Here is a 14,941-nt window from a genome sequence, read left to right on the forward strand (position 1 = left end):
CACACACACACACAGACACACACAGACACACACACACACACAGATCTAATAGGTTACCACTCCTAACAGCAAAAAAGACGTGGTATGTTTTTCCCTTGAAAGAGAAAAATGTAGGAATTTACAAATATTCACACGTATTTGTTTCTCACTTCATCTTCAGGTTTAAATGCTCAGTAACCACGACTTCCTCCACAAATATCGTCCCCCGGATCTCACGGCTTTTTTACCTAGTTATTTATTCAATCATTGTAAGTGATTAACACCGTAGCATTGTCGTCGAGGCTCCCAAGGCTTGCAAGCGGAACTCAGATCTAGATTGGGACTTTTTTTAGGCTAAAGAAACAGCGAATGGGGACAGGACTGGGTTTAGAGTAACGCGAGACACACTCTCACAGCGCGCATGCGCCTGCGGGAGCTCGCGCAAAGACTTCCGGGAAACAACCCGATCCCCAATCGCAGCCCGAGGCTGGCTGGAGGCAATTTCGGATGGGAGCCGAGCCCGCCGCGCCCTCGCCTTCTGCTTGCACACTTTGGTGCGAATGAAGCCTACCGGGGCCGCAGCTGTGGCGGTTCCGCTGCCCTGGCTGCGGGAGGCTGAGCGGAGCGTCTGGTCGTCCTCGGCCTGATGAGCGGACGGCAGCGAACGCTTTTCCAGACGTGGGGCTCCAGCCTTTCCCGATCCTCCGGGGCCCCGGGTTGCAGCCTCCCGAGGGAGCGGCCTCGGGACCCCGGCGTCCGCAGCTCCCGGGCGCCGTCGGTCGTCCGCCGCGGTCGAGGAGGCCCAGCCCGAGTCCGATGACGAGGTGTTGCTGGTGGCGGCGTTCGAGGCCGAGCAGCGGCTGAGGGGAGAGAATGGCGGCTTCTGCACCTCCTCGGGCGCCCTGTGGATTTATCCTACCAATTGTCCAGTCCGAGACTACCAGCTGCGCAGCTCCCGGACCGCCCTGTTGTGTAACCCGCTCGTCTGCCTGCCTACCGGGCTGGGGAAGACCTTCATTGCCGCAGTGGTCGTGTACAATTTCTACCGCTGGTTCCCTTCTGGCAAGCTGGTTTTCATGGCGCCCACCAAGCCTTTGGTGACACAACAGATGGAGGCTTGCTACCAGGTGATGGGTATTCCGCAACCCCACAGGGCCGAACTGACAGGTATGTTAGTAGGAATGGATGAAGTGGAGGTGAAGAGCCGGGTATTCTGGTGGAAATAGAACTACAGGAACTCCTGCACCATGTACAGTAGTTCGCATGCAAACATACACATATCCCATTCTCTCCCATGCCAGGTTTTGTAGCAAGTCTAGTACTGATTATTTAGCTTTCAGAGATTACCTTTACATAGGTTGTCAATATTTTGAACCAATGAAGAGTGTATAATCTCTAGATAATTGTGGTATTCTCCGTTGTACGTTTTTGCTTCTCTTCAATTCTTAGGCACTTCTGCAGGAATTCTGTAAATATAACCTACTTGTGGCCTTTGGTTAGAGGCAGCTTTGACATTTGGGCAACATCAGCGCTTTAATGTGTGGTCTAATAGGCCTGGCATGAGTAGCCCCTGCCTGTACTCCCAGCTACCTCGAGGCTGCAATGGGGAGGATGAAGGTTCCAGGCCAAAAAAAAAAAAAAAAATTGACAAGTTTCTATCTAGAAAAGGCTGGGCCTGGGGTTTCCCAACTGGCATCCCAATTAAATGGGAACATCACGAGGAACATAGTATCCAGGCTTTCCCTGGACAAAGTGAGTCCCTGTCTTCAGAATCAGGAGAGCCTCTGCCTTAGCAAGTGCATAAAGCCTTCAGTTCCAACATCAGGTCCACTAATCAATCAATAACAAAAAAGAATGAAAGTATCATTCCAGTGCATTGTCAAAATTGTTCTTCACTTAACCAATGTACCAAACCATTCAGAAAGTTGTCCAGATGATAGGACTTTGTAGATAAACAATATGAAGTTTATTTATTGTCTGATTTGCAGATTCAGATTGAATCTACCACTTGAGCCACACCTCCAGCTTCAGTGTGAAGTTTAGAGGTAGACTGTCACTTTAATTTGTAGGTTCTACTCTAGCTGTCATCAGGAAGGTAATGTGGTCCAGCAAGAGAGTTGTTTCTTACACCTCAGGTCATGGTAAATGACCTTACTAGAGGAGCTTGTCCTGATGCTGATGTCATGTGCCTAGTTGTTGATGAAGCTCATAAGGCTCTTGGAAACTATGCTTATTGCCAGATAAAAATTTTGTTTGGTGTATTCTGTAGTCTGTATTGTTAAGACTTATTTTGGAGGAGATCATTATTAGTGATGGAAGTTATTGATGGTAATTTATTATCCCATAATAGGTGGTCATAGGAAATACTTAGTCTTGCTCACTTTTTTTTTTTTTCTTTTTTTTTGTCAGTCATAGGCCTTGAACTCAGGGACTGAGCATGGTCCCTGGCTTCTTTTTGCTCAAGGCTTGCGCTCTGCCACTTGAGCCACAATTCCACTTCTGGCTTTTTCTGTATATGTGGTGCTGAGGAATTAAACCCAGGATTTCATGCATACAAGGCAAGCACTCTACCACTAGGCCATATACCCAGCCCCTGTCTTGGTTATGTTAATCAGTGTCTCTGCTCTCCCTCCCTATCCCTTCCTCCTTTTTTTCTTTTACTTTTTCAAAAAAACTTAACAGATGTCAGGTGCGCATCATGGATGGCACAGTGATGTAAAGTAGGATATTGGTAGAGTTTGGAAGCTAAGATAATAATTCAAGGACTGTAAGTAGACGTATAGGACTATTCCATGGCAGCCAGGTCAGGTAATTTTAAATGTCAATATCATAAGGACGAAATATGTACTTGCCTGATACTGCCTTTCCTTTCTATGTAGATACCAAGTACAGGTGTGGGAGCAATGGGATGTACTTATAGAGGTCATTTACTTCTCGCCACTAAATAGAAATGGTTTCTATTTATCTGTTATGATAAGGACACTGGCCCTACCTGTCCTACTTAAGGAACAGACCATGAAGCATGCGTTTTATTCTTAGTAGTTTGAATGGACGGTGTAGGCTATAGGGAATATGACCTGCAAAGACTCATTAGAAATATTTAGCTGGAGCCAGCACCAGTGACTAACACCTGTAATCCTAGCTACTCAGGGGTCTGAGATCTCAGGATCACGGTTTGAAGGCAGCCCAGGCAGGAAGGTCCTTGAGGCTCTTATCTCCAGTTAACCACCAGAAAACTGGAAGTGGTACTGTGGCTCAAAGTGGTAGAATGCCAGCCTTAAGTGGAAAACGCTCTGGCACAGCCCCCAGGCCCTGAGGTCCAGCCCCACAACCAACAACAAAAAAGAAGTATTTAGCTGGAGGCTGGGGTTGTGGTTCAAGAAGTAAGCCTTGCAAATGCAAGGCCTGGAAACAGGCCTTGAGTTGAATGTCCAGTACTGCTAGGAGAGGAAGGGAAGGAAGTAAAAGAAACAGTGTGATTAGGATGATATTTAAGGCTTAAGAGATTAGAGTGGAAAGGGAGCGTGATAGTGAATGCGAGATTGGAAGAGTAGCATGACTCCCAGGTTTCTGTTTTGGAACACTCACTTGTGAAAATGTGTGAGTTCTGGAGGCACAGTAGGTTTTGGGGAGAATGGAAAGGATTTGCCTTTGGTTTTAAATGAATTTCACTACCAGTTTATGGATGCATAATTTGGCTTCCTTGGAGACTTAAGTATGATTGACTTGTGTCTTTGTGTTAGGGAAAATTGGCATCTTTCTTATAGTTGATGTTTTTAACTATATCCTTGTAATGGACTTATTTCTCTATTTGTTCATGGTTCTACATTGAACACATATATATTCAGATTTCCCTGTGAGAATGATACTTTAAACTTTTTATTCTATTTGGAATCCATTTTGTAGATTTATCTTCTATTTAATTCATAGTCACATTCAATGACCTTTATTAAACTGCAAGTCTTCTGCACTCTACCACTTGATCCACAGCACCACTTTCATCTTCTTCTGAGTAGTTTATTGGAGATAGGAGCCTCATGGGGACTTTGCTTGGGGTGGCTATGAACCACGATCCTCAGATCTCAGCCTCAGGAATAGCTAGGCTTACAGGTGTGAGCCACCGCACCCGGCGTGGCTTCCTGTTTATGAGAAACAGTCTTGGTAGGTATAATGATACATCCACATGAAATAATCTTATTATTATAAACATTGCTATATCATTTGGAGGAGTCAAAACTGCCTTATAATCTGAAACAACAATGAATTCCGTCTACCATAAGAATATGATTATGGCTGGGAATGTGGCTTAGTGCTAGAGTGCTTGCCTGGCATGCATGAAGCCCTGGGTTAGATCCCTCAGTACCACATAAATGGAAAAAGCTGGAAGTAGCACTGTGCCTCAAGTGATAGAGTGCAAGCCTTGAGGAAAAGAAGCTCAGAGACAGTGCTTAGGCCTTGAGTTCAAGTCCTAGGACTGGCATAAGAAACGAACAAAATGATTTATGAAAGCACCGATTCAATAAGTGGTCACATTCAGTTCCTTTGGTTGCATCTATGACCCTTATTTAAAGTCCTTTTTTCATGTCCAAGGCCATCAGTTGTAGCACTAAGATCAAGTAGAATTGGCAATGAGAAATAAATTTGTCTTGTTTTTAGGTTTTGTTTTTGTGGTCCTGGAGATTACACCTCAGGGCCTTGGCCATGCCCAGCAAGCACTCTGAGTGAGATTCATTCCCTCAGACTTCTGTTAGTTCTCAACTGAAATAATTCTGCTTCAGTCTCTATTGTGTATAATGTTATGTCTTCATGCACAATCTGTATCATGTTAAAAACATGATCAACAATATTTTTTGAATGTTAAGATTCAGTATGAGTCTCAGGGAGCCCAGATCATTTTTCTCCGTATATAATGTTCAGTGGTAGTTCTGCTTACTAGATCACCAAATGTACCAATTAAGAATTATTAACAGGGCTGGGGATATAGCCTAGTGGCAAGAGTGCCTGCCTCGGATACACGAGGCCCTAGGTTCGATTCCCCAGCACCACATATACAGAAAACGGCCAGAAGGGGCGCTGTGGCTCAAGTGGCAGAGTGCTAGCCTTGAGCGGGAAGAAGCCAGGGACAGTGCTCAGGCCCTGAGTCCAAGGCCCAGGACTGGCCAAAAAAGAAAAAAAAAAAGAATTATTAACAGACTAGATAGAGCAGCTTGTTTAATCAAAGCACTGCTATGCTTGCATTGGACAGGTGAAATCAGTATTGTTTTCTTTTTCTTTAAGGTTGTAAGGGAACTGCTTAAATATACGCATCACTTTAGAATTTTGGCACTTAGTGCCACACCAGGTAGTGATGTAAAGGTAAGTAAAATGTCTTTCCATTTATTAGCATTTCAGGGCTTGGAATGTGGCATAGTGGTAGAATGCTTGCCTAGCATGCACAAAGCCCTGGCTTTGATTTCTCAGTACACATCAGCAGAAAAAGATGAAGTGGTGCTGTGTTCATCTGGTACAGGGTGACTGGCCCTGAGCAAAGAAATCTCAGGGACAGGGGCTGGGGATATAGCCTAGTGGCAAGAGTGCCTGCCTCGGATACACGAGGCCCTAGGTTTGATTCCCCAGCACCACATATACAGAAAAAACGGCCAGAAGCGGCGCTGTGGCTCACGTGGCAGAGTGCTAGCCTTGAGCGGGAAGAAGCCAAGGACAGTGCTCAGGCCCTGAGTCCAAGGCCCAGGACTGGCCAAAAAAAAAAAAAAAAAGAAAAAAAAATCTCAGGGACAGTGCCCCGGCCCCGAGTTCAAGCCCTAGGACTGGAAAAAACAAAAACAAAACACATTTCAGCAATTAAGCATTTTTGAGTGGGCCAGGTTGATTCTCTATTCTAGTATTTACCTCGTTTGACTTTAGGACTACAGCCTTTCCACAACCTGCCTTAATTTTCTTTTATGGGTGAAGTAGGTTTTTTTTTTGCATTTTGTTTTTTTGTCAGTTGTGGAGCTTGAACTCTGGATCTGGACGCTGTCCCTGAACTCTTGCTCTCAAGGTTTGTCCTCTCCGACTTGAGCCACAGCACCACCTCTGGCCGTTTTCTATAGCTGTGGTGCTGAGGAATCGAACCCTGGGCTTCATGTGTGTGAGGTAAGCACTCTGGCCACTAAGCCATATTCCCAGTCCCCACTAATGGTTTTCTAGTGGTTAACTGGAGGTAAGAGTCTCATGGGCAACTGCACGGCCTGGTTTTGAAGTTCACATCCTCAGATCTCAGCCTCCTGAGTAGCTAGGATTACAGGTGTGAGCCACTTGTGTCTGCCTTTATTTTTTTTAATACATATATATATTTTTTGTTAAGCAGTATTGTTTTTCTTCTTTTCTTTTTTGGTACTGGGGATGGAATCCAGGATGTTGGTTGCACTTGCTAAGCAAGCGCTTTGCCACTGAGCTACATCCCAGTCCTGCAGGAGGCTTTTTTTTTTTTTCCTGTTTTTATTTGATTTGCCTGGGCACTGCTAGTACTCTACTACTTAGAGCCACAGTGTCACTTCCTGTGTAGGGCTCAATTACTTATTTGGTGCTGTTACTAAGACTTGAATTCAGGATCATTCTCTTGCTTGGCTTTTTTGATATTCAGTGTGATGTTCACCAGATTGATAGTTTGGAGACCAAAGAGGGTCTAGAAGGGTGTCCTGAAGATTAACGTCTACAGTTTAAAGCAAAGCAGTCACCAAGGAGTTTGAGAAGGAAATGGAGAAGTGTATGGGAGAAGGAGGGAAGAAACAGCAGTAGCAGTAGGAAAGCGTAGACTCTGGAACGCTTAAGAGAACTGTCACAAGAACTACCAAGTTTTCCTTTAATATGGCAGTGTGGAAGTCATTGATGCCTTTGATAGAGCCTCAGTGAAATGAGAGTAGAGAGGCTGGCGCTAGCAGGTTAGAGACTGGATTTGCAGTGAGAGTAGCAGGTTGTCAGGTATTGATCACACGCAGAAACTTCATGCTACAATGATTCAGAGCAAGTATGTTTAGAATAAGTTTATTTGCTATAGTTGCTTCTCTCAGCTCTTACTTTTTGCTTCTTTTGTATTGTGAACTATCACTGTATGGATTCCTGAGGAATAGTCTGAGCCAGTTCTTAATAAAATGGATTATTGTGAAAATGAAATTAATTAATTAATTAGTATATACAGTGTTTGCTTACTGGCATTTGTATATGATGAATAAGGAAGGTAAAGGCATTGTCAACCTGACTGTACAAATGTGCAATCTCAGCATACAAGAGGTTGAGGCAGAAGGAGTTAAGAGTTTGAGGATAGGCTGAGCTACATAGTGAGACCCTACCTCAAAAAAGAAGAACATATAGGCTGGCAGCTGGTGGCTCACACTTGTAATCCTAGCTACTTAGGAGGCTGGGGTCTGAGGATCCTGCTTCAAAACCAATCGATGAGACTCTAGACTTTATCTAATAAACTACTCAGAAAAAGCCAGAAGTGGCACTGTGGTTCAAGTGGTATAGCAATAATAGCCTTGAACAAAAAGAAGCTCAGGGACAGAACCTAGGCCCTGAGTTTAAGCTCCAGGAGCAGTACAAAAACAAAGAAAAAAACCACAGACACAAGGAAGAAAAAAAAATTTCATTTGAAGTTCCATACCAAGCTTGAAAGCCAAGGAAAACAATCACAAAAATATCTGTGTACCTACCTGGCCTTTATTATCCCATTCATACCTCCATTTTCTATTTCATTTAGTTGCCAGTCCATTTTATTTCATGTTTCAGATTATTACCTTATTTTCAATGTTTTTTATTAACCTGAAGTAGTAGGGATAATAGTATATTTTAGATAAGACATATCACTTAGAAAATAAGTTGCTTGATCATAAAATTCATGTTCATCTTCGTGCATTCTGCTGGTTACCAAGAATAAGCATTGGCAGCAGCTTTAGAATTGACTAGAGGGTATTCTGCAGTTATCTTTTGTGAAGTTGAGCATGTGTGGCCAGGTTAAGAGGGCCTTTAGTGAACAGGAGGGAAAGTTGTAGGAAACTAGTGGTAGCTCTGCAGTGTGTTTTTCTGTCTGTCCAGAAAGTTAAAGGGGAGAGTCAGTCATGTCCTGTGTTAGGGGCTACTCAAAATGACTCAGACACTTAATGGCCTTCTTTGGAACTTTATATTTCATTTTATGGGTTATAGGGTTTGAACTCAGAAGCTGGGTGCTGTCCCCGAGTTCTTTTCTTCGAGGCTAGTGCTCCACCACTTTGAGCCACAGCTCCACTTCTGGTTTTCTGGTGGTAAATTGGAGTCTGATCGACTTTTCTGCCCAGATAGGCTTTGAACCATGCTCCTCAGATGTGAGCCTCTGTTGAGAAGCTAGGATTACAGGTGTGAGCCACCTGTGCCTGACTACAACTTTATGATAGCCTATGAGAAATGGAGTCAAGATTGTTAAAATTACTGTGTAATGCAGTAGAAAAAGACGTTAAAACTTCTTACGTATATATTAAAAATGATTACTTAATATTAATATATGGCTTCAGGGTAGTGTTTTAAACTATTTCTTCTGTAAAGACTTTTGAAAAGTTGTAACTAAAGTATTTTCTGTTCCACAGCTACAAACACCTCTGAAAAGAAATATGATGACACAAGAGTTATGATTGTTTTCTTCATTTCGAGACAGTGTTCAGGACATTGCAGAAATGCTTTGAAAGCATCAGCCAATTATTAGAGTGATGACCTTTGTTGGCCATGCTTCAGGGAAAAGCATGAAAGGTTTTACCCAGAAGGAGCAGTTGGAGGTTAATTTTGTAGATGCTGAAACAGAAATAAAACCAATTAACATTTAACCTTTTTTGTAAGCACTAGTCACTCGGCTACCGAAATAAAATTTTATAACAAATGTGGAAAAAAAATGACAAAGTACGTTTTGAATGGCCAGATAAAGTCCTTTATGAGACTACATTTTTACTCAATGATGATACTTTAACAATTATTATTAGGGGGCTGGGAATATGGCCTAGTGGCAAGAGTGCTTGCCCAGTGTACATGAGGCCCTGGTTTCGATTCCCCAGCGCCACATATATAGAAAATGGCCAGAAGTGGTGCTGTGACTCAAGTGGCAGAGTGCTAGCCTTGAGGAAAAAGAAGCCAGGGATATTGCTCAGGCCCTGAGTCCAAGCCCAAGGACTGGCCAAAAAATATATATATATAATTAGGGTTAATCAGTTTACTCAATCAAATTTTAAACCTTAGCTTTCTGTTTGCAAACTTTTTTTCTTCTTCTCAGTCCTGAAACTTGAACTCAGAGCCTGGGTGCTTGCTATCCCTGAGCTCTTCAGCTCAAGGCTAGAGCTCTACCACTTGAGCCACCGCACCACTTCCAATTTTCTGGTGATTAATTGGAGATAAGAGTCTGACAGACTTTCCTGCCTGAGCTGGCTTTGAAGTGTGGACCCTCAGATCTCAGCCTTCTGAGTAGCTAGGATTATAGGCATGAGCCCACAATGCCCGGCGTTGAACTTTTCTTTTATCACTCAGTAATAAACAGCTTCTGGACTGATCCAGATTCTTGGACCACACTTTGAGTAGCGTCATTAAAAATGAAGTGGAGGGGCTGGGAATATGGCCTAGTGGCAAGAGTGCTTGCCTCGTATACATGAGGCCCTGGGTTCAATTCCCCAGCACCACATATACAGAAAATGGCCAGAAGTGGTGCTGTGGCTCAAGTGGCAGAGTACTAGCTTTGAGCAAGAAGAAGCCAGGGAGAGTCAGTGCTCAGGCCCTGAGTCCAAGCCCCAGGACTGGCCCCCACCAAAAAAACAACAAAATGAAGTGGAAACATTGAAGAAATAATTGAGTATGTAAGTCTTGAATTTAGGGGGAAAATTCATGGAAGTGAATATTCATTCAATGACAGATCAATGCCAATAGGAGGTACATAAATAACAGCTTCCTTTCTCTCTTTAGAAATATGTTAGCTATAAAAGAATAGTATTTTTTCAGGTGGGATTGGCTTATACCTATAAGCCTGGCTGTTTGGCAGACAGAGAGCAGGAACATAAAAGTTTGAGGCTAACTCCAATAGAAAAGTTCTCAAGACCCTATAGCTCAAAAATTTCCAGGGAATAAAACAGAGCTGGAGGTATGGCCCAAATGGTAGAGCACCAGACTAGCAAATATAAAGCCCTGAGTTCAAGCTCTACTACTGAAGTAAATGAAATTTTTTTTTCAACATTGGCCCATATTTTCCCTTTATCTTTGCTTTAATATATTAGTTTTGTTGCATTAGTGCTGTAATGACAATTACTGTACAGATGGAAAGTAATTGGACTAAACATGAAACATAAATATAAGCTGTATGTATTATTCCTCCTTTTACGGTATGTGTGTGTAAATGATAGTGAAGGAATACCATTGGTTTGTTTGTTTTGCCTGTCCTGAGGCTTGAACTCTGAGCCTGGGCACTGTCCCTGAGCTTGTTTTGCTTAAGATTAGCACTCTACCACTTGAGCAACGGTGCCACTTTTGGCTTTTTCTGTGATTTAGTTGGAGATCAAAGTCTCACAGACTTTCCTGACCTGGCTTCCTTCAAACTGCAATCCTCAGATCTCAGCCTCCTGAGTAGCTAGGATTACAGATGTGAGCCACCAGCTGCTGGCAAACAGAATACAGTCTCAGTAAGCCAAGTGGGTTATATCTGGTGGGGTGAGAATGGCAACCATTTTTAAGCTGCCCCCTCCCCTCCTACACAAATTTGTTAAATCCCTCCCTAGGACCAGTCTAGATTCATTGCCTTAGGGTTGGGGAGGCTTATTTAATTCCATTATTAGTTGACTTCTGTCAGGTGCTTTTCAAAACAGAATTTGCTTCAGGATTAGTATAGTAGGATTTTGAAAATCTAATTTACATAGTGGCATTTCTTAATGAGAGGTAAGGCAAGTAGCTTAACCTCTTTTTTTTTTTTGTTTTTTTTTTGTTTTTTTTTTTGGCCAGTCCTGGGCCTTGGACTCAGGGGCCTGAGCTCCATCCCTGGCTTCTTCCTGCTCAAGGCTAGCACTCCGCCACTTGAGCCACAGCGCCGCTTCTGGCCGTTTTCTGTATATATGTGGTGCTGGGGAATCGAACCTAGGGCCTCGTGTATCAGAGGCAGGCACTCTTGCCACTAGGCTATATCCCCAGCCCATAGCTTAACCTCTTGGATCTTGAATTCTTTTAATAAAATGCAGTCTACCTCCCAGGGTCCTTGGGTGTTAGTAGCCATGCCATGTATTTAATTTCAGCTTCTGTCACCTGCCCCATAGTATTGCTCTTGTATATAGAAGCTATCATCATCAGTGAGTTCAAGCTTTGATGTTATATTATCTCCTTTAATTACCACCATGTCTTGCACGTGTCACACAAAAGTCTGTAGCTTATGTTGATGTATGTTGAACAAAATGGAGGCTAATAGCTATTCTGAATGATGTTTGGAAGGCTTAAGGAGGTTTTGATGCCTGGTTGACTTTTTCGTTAACTCATTCTTAAGCTGCTGTGGTTTTACAAACTGTTCAGAGAGAAAGATTGGAATGTCCGTATGATTTGAATTCTTTAATTAAAAAACTTTTATTGTAAAGGTGATAGACTGACAGTTGCATAAGTTAGGTAATGAATATGTTTCTGAACAGCTTGACCTCCTCCCTCATTTTCTCCCAATTTTTTCCCTCCTGACCTCCCATCTTACCAATTGTGTGGTTCATTTGCAACATATTATGTCTAGTGAGTGTCACTGCTGTATTCGTTCACCCTTTGTCCCACCATTTCTGTGCTTTGCCTTCCCCTCCCCACAATAGATACACTTACATACAAGACAAAAGGCACACAAAGGGCTGGGAATATGCCTTAGCGGCAATAGAGCTTGCCTCATATACATGAAGCCCTGGTTTCGATTCCCCAGCACCAGAAGTGGCGCTGTGGCTCAAGAGGCAGAGTGCTAGCCTTGAGCAAAAAGAAGCCAGAGACAGTACTCAGACCCTGATTTCAGGGCCCAGGAATGGCAAAACAAAAACAAAAAAAAAAAAGGCACAAAAATAAAATATAGCAACAGAGGAGAATAAAAACCAAAAAATAAAATTATAAAATTCTACTGATAATGGTGAAAGAGCTGTGTGTTGGGGGCTCATGCATATAATTCTACCTAGCGGGTAGATGAGAACTAAAGCTCAAGGTTCAAAACCCGCGTGCGCAGAAAAGTCCATGAGACTCTTATTTACAATTATCCAGCAAAGCCAGAAGTGAAGCAGTGGCTCAAGTGGTAGAGTGCCAGGTTTCAGTGATAAAGCTAAGGGATAGCACTCAGGCCCTGAGTTCAGGCCCCAGTACCGTCAGTACATGCACCTACTCACAAAATAAATAATAGAAAAGTATTGTACATGCAAGTAACATTTAAATCTAAGAAATGAGTAATAGGAGTAATTGCTATAGGCCATTCACCTGCCTTTATGTTCCTTGCAGTGCTATTAAAAATAAAATCAGGGCTTTCTCCCTGAGAAATTTCTATTGTTGACAAAGTCTTCTGATATCACAACCTTGCTCTTTCTATCCTACATTAGTCTCTTTTGGCATAACATGCCACTTTGTGACCCTTTTTCCTATTCTGTGGCATCTATAATGCTGATTTTTAATCTGATTTTTCCATTTTCACGTGAGTTGAGAAAAATACTTTGATCTGCAGTTCTTTTATTACACCTAGTAGTGTTAAATTGTTTTTATTTCAGGTAGTGAAGCGATCTCGTGATGGTGGTAACAACACATTAGTCTCTACCTGTGTTGGTGAAGGAGGTTCAGACATTGGAGAAGTTGGACTTATAATATGTTTTGATGCCCAAAAGAGCCCGATTCGCCTTATACAACGAATGTGGAGAACTGGCCATGAACGTCAAGGCAGGATTGTGGTGATCCTTGGTGAAGGGGGTAAAGAGCGAGTAAGTAGACAGGAGTTAACATGGCTCAATGTTTAAATTTGAGAAACACAACCTAAAAACGAGTACCAGTGTTTAACATTCAAAACTCAAACAATTTGAAGGCAAATGTAATTTAATTGTGATTATAAGACTTGTTTGCCATGTTTTTTGTTTGTGTGTGTGTGTATATTAGTATTGGAGGACATGAATCCAGGGCCTTATGTTCTTGCTTAGCATTTTTGGTCAGGACTGGTGCTCTACCCCTTGAGCTAACCCTGTACTTCTGGCTTTTTTTTTTCTTTTGTGGAGATTCATTTCCCTTCAACATCACCTAAGGAGCTACAGTACCCCTGTTTAAAAGTGTACAGCTTAGCATTATACTTAGAAATTGCTAGGTTGAATTTTTTAAAATTTATTTATTAATTAAACAAATGTTTTGACAAGGTGTTGTACCAAAAGGGTACAGTTACATAGTAGGGCAGTGTGTACATTTCTTGTGATATCTTACACCCTGTTTTTCTTTCCCTTCCCTAGGTCAGGTAGACATATATACAATACACAATATACCAAGAACGTATATATTAGCCACATGGTGTACGCCAAAGAAAATTCGCCTAGGGCTTTAAATGTCATGTCGATATTAGACAATATGTCGACAGTAGTCTCATATGAATGTACATACATAGCTTTTGAGCTATTGTGATCCACTGAGAGGACAATTTTTGACCTTTATATGTTGAGTAGTTGTTTGGTTTTACTTAATAATGTTGGGTCGCTGACCCAATCCTGTGGGAAATACCATTTGACAAGCCGTTTTTGGTTTCACAGACCTGGTCTCTACTGTCACCCTGTCACCCCAGCTTAACAGTCATATATCAGGGAGATCATGCCCCTTTGTTTTCTGTGTTCTAGGCCTGTCTCGCTCAACATTAGTTGTTCAAGTTCTGACCATTTCCCTGCGAATAACAATTTTTCACCATTCTTAATCACCATTTAGTATTCCATTGTGTATAGGTACCATATTTTTTTGATCCATTCATCTGTGGAGGGGCGTCTGAGTTGATTGCATATTTTGGCTATTGTGAATTGTGCAGCGATAATCATGGAAGTACAAATGTCTTTTTGATATCTTGGGACCTGCTGTTCAGGATAGATGCCTAGGAGTGGTATGGCTGGGTCATAGGGTAGGTCTATGTTGAGCTTTTTGAGAAACCTCCATACTGTTCTCCAAAGTGGTTGTACTAATTTGCACTCCCACCAGCAATGGAGAAGGGTTCCTCTTTCCCCGCACCCCTTCCAGCATTTCTTGTTGCCTGAGTTCAGAGTATAGGCCCTTCTAACTGGAGTGAGGTGGTATCTCAGGGTTGTTTTTATTTGCATTTCCTTTACTACCAGGGATGTTGAACATTTCCTCATATGTTTCTTTGCTATTTTTATTTCTTCTCTTGTGAAGTCTCTCTTGAGCTCCTTTGCCCATTTCCTAATTGGTTTACTGGGCTTGGAGGGGCTTAGTTTTTTGAGTTCTCTGTAGATGACAGATATTAGGCCTTTGTCTGTTCCTGTGCTGGTAAAGATTCTTTCCCATATGGTTGGCTGTCTTTCTATTTTGGTGGCTCTGTCCTTAGCTGTGCAGAAACTTTTTAATTTGTAGTAGTCCCATTTGTCGAGTCTCTCCCCTATTTGTTGTGCCCCTGGGACTCTATTCAGGAAGTTCCTTCCTGTGCCTATAAGTTCTAGCGTCTTTCCTACTCTGTCCTTCAGTAGTTTCAAGAATCCAAGTCTGATATTGAGGTCCTTGATCCATTTTGAGTTGATCTTGGTGTGTGGTGATAGGCTTGGGTCTACTTTGAGTTTTCTGCATATGGCTGCCCAGTTTTCCCAGCACCAGTAGTTGAAGAGGCTATGTTTATTCCATTGTATGTCTTTAGCTCCTTTGTCGAACATCAGGTGACTGTAAGAGTGTGGTTTTATTTCTGGATCTTCAATTCGAATCCATTGGTCGTCCGGTCTGTTTTTATACCAATACCAGGCTGTTTTAG

At 42.4% G+C, this 14,941-nt stretch overlaps 1 pseudogene; it reads left to right on the forward strand.

Moving 5' to 3' along the window:
* Window positions 1–466: 466 nt before the first annotated feature.
* The window catches only part of LOC125362993, a 28,568-nt pseudogene continuing 14,093 nt past the window's right edge, over window positions 467–14,941 (forward strand).

Source organism: Perognathus longimembris, chromosome 14, assembly GCF_023159225.1.
Source record: "Perognathus longimembris pacificus isolate PPM17 chromosome 14, ASM2315922v1, whole genome shotgun sequence".
NCBI lineage: Eukaryota > Metazoa > Chordata > Mammalia > Rodentia > Heteromyidae > Perognathus > Perognathus longimembris.